Consider the following 2,550-nt stretch of genomic DNA (forward strand, 5'->3'; position numbering starts at 1 on the left):
ACATTTGTTAGGCGTGTTTTACGGACGTATTTTATGCGCTCATACGTCCGTAAAACTCGCTAGTGTGACACCGGCCTTAGACATAAGAAAAGTTAATAACAATAATCATTACCTGAGTGGTACTGCCATGTGATAGATGCCCGAGCGTCCCCTCACCCTGACACGTGTTTCGCCACCAGCTTCTTCCCCCGGAAGAAGCTGGTGATGAAACGCGCGTCGGGGTGAGGGGATACTTGGGCATCTATCACATCTAAATCATCAATCTAGTATCCTAGAAAAAGGATTGCATATGAGGGCGCACAGGCTACACCCATGACAGTGCCGCGTTTCTGTAAATAAAAAATATCTTTAAAAACAAAAAAATTGTGTTTAAGAATGAACCGGAGCAACTCGAGGACCAACTCACACAAATGGCTGTCCCAGTTGGAAGTCCCCAAGAAGAAGTGGACAACGTTAAGACCGTGTTAATGGTCAATACAAGTATAGAGACGATATCAGCAGTAACTAAAAGTGTACTGGGGTCTACAAAGATCCATTGACCCTCCTTAGCACGTCAGTGGTGTCTTCAACATATGACGGTAAAGTTTCCACTGATGGTTTTAAGTAGTGGTCGATGAACTTACATACAGGATCACATAATCCTTCAATACCAGACACTATAGGACGGCCAGAAGAGTCGAGGGGATCTTTGTGGATTTTGGGGAGTAAATAAAACGTTGGAATTTTGGAATACTTAGTAATCAAACCCTCAAAGACCCGTTTAGTAATGATCCAGATACCAAACATGTATAGTTTTTGTTTTATTTAAGTGCTGAAATAAAATTCAGAAATTTGTAAGAAAACAAAATTTGCTTGTGTCGCCATTTTTCAAGAGTCGTAACACTTTCAGTTTACTGGATCTGAGGCCGTGTGAGGGCTTGTATATTGCGCCCTGAGCCGACATTACATATACAATTTTAAGGTACAGTGGCCAAAATAAGTATTTGATCCACTGCCGATTTTGCAAGTTTTCCCACCTACAAAGAATGGAGAGGTCTGTCATTTTTATCGTCGGTACACTTCACCTGTGAGAGACAAAATCTAAAAATTAAAAAACAAAATATCACATTGTATGAATTTTACATAATTAAATTGCATTTTATTGCATGAAATAAGTATTTGATCACCGACCAACCAGCAAGAATTCTGGCTCTCACAGACCTGTTAATTGTTCTTTAAAGGGACTCTGTCACCTGAATTTGGCGGGACTGGTTTTGGGTCATATGGGCGGAGTTTTCGGGTGTTTGATTCACCCTTTCCTTACCCGCTGGCTGCATGCTGGCTGCAATATTGGATTGAAGTTCATTCTCTGTCCTCTGTAGTACACGCCTGCACAAGGCAAGATTGCTTTGCGCAGGCGTGTACTATGGAAGACAGAGAATGAACTTCAATCCAATATTGCAGCCAGCATGCAGCCAGCGGGTAAGGAAAGGGTGAATCAAACACCCGAAAACTCCGCCCATATGACCCAAAACCAGTCCCGCCAAATTCAGGTGACAGAGTCCCTTTAAGAAGCCTCCTACTCTGCACTCATTACCTGTATTAATTGCACCTGTTTGAACTTGTTACCTGTATGAAAGACACCTGTCCACACAATCAATCACACTCCAACCTCTCCACCATGGCCAAGACCAAAGAGCTGTCTAAGGTCACCAGGGACCAAATTGTAGACCTGCACAAGGCTGGCCTGGGCTATAGGACAAAAGGCAAACAGCTTGGTGAAAAGGCAACAACTGTTAGCACAGTTATTAGAAAATAGAAGAAATACAAGATGACTGTCAATCTTTCTCTGTCGTAGGCTCCATGCAGTATCTCGCCTCGTGGGGTAATGATTCTGAGAAAGGTCAAGAATCAGCCCAGAACTACACGGGAGGACCTGGTCAATGACCTGACGAGAGCTGGGACCACAGTCTCAAACATTACCGTTACTAACCCACTGCACCGTCAAGGATTAAAATCCGGCAGAGCACACAAGGTCCCCCGCTCACGCCAGCACATGTCCAGGCCCATTTGATGTCCACTAATGACCATCTGAATGATGCAGAGGAGACCTGAGAGAAGATCATGTGGTCAGAAGAGACCAAAATAGAACTTTTTGGTATCGACTCCACTCACCGTGTTTGGAAGAAGAAGAAGGATGAGTACAACCCCAAGAACACTATCCCAACTGTGACGCATGGTGGTGGAAACATCATACTTTGGTGCTTTTCTAAAAAGAGGACAGAACGACTGCACCGTATTGGGGGGAGGATGGATGGGGTAATGTATCGCCAACAACCTCCTTACCTCAGTAAGAGCATTGAAGATGGGTCGTGGCTGGGTCTTCCAGCATGATAATGACCCGAAACACGCAGCCAGGGCAACTAAGGAGTGACTCCGTAAGAAGCATTTCAAGGTCCTGGGGTGGCCTAGTCAGTCTCCATACCTGAACCCAATGGAAAATCTTTGGAAGAGCCCAATGTTGCCCAGCGACAGCCCCGAAATCTGAAAGATTTGGAGAAGATCTGTATG

Source organism: Ranitomeya imitator, chromosome 4, assembly GCF_032444005.1.
Source record: "Ranitomeya imitator isolate aRanImi1 chromosome 4, aRanImi1.pri, whole genome shotgun sequence".
Classification (NCBI taxonomy): domain Eukaryota; kingdom Metazoa; phylum Chordata; class Amphibia; order Anura; family Dendrobatidae; genus Ranitomeya; species Ranitomeya imitator.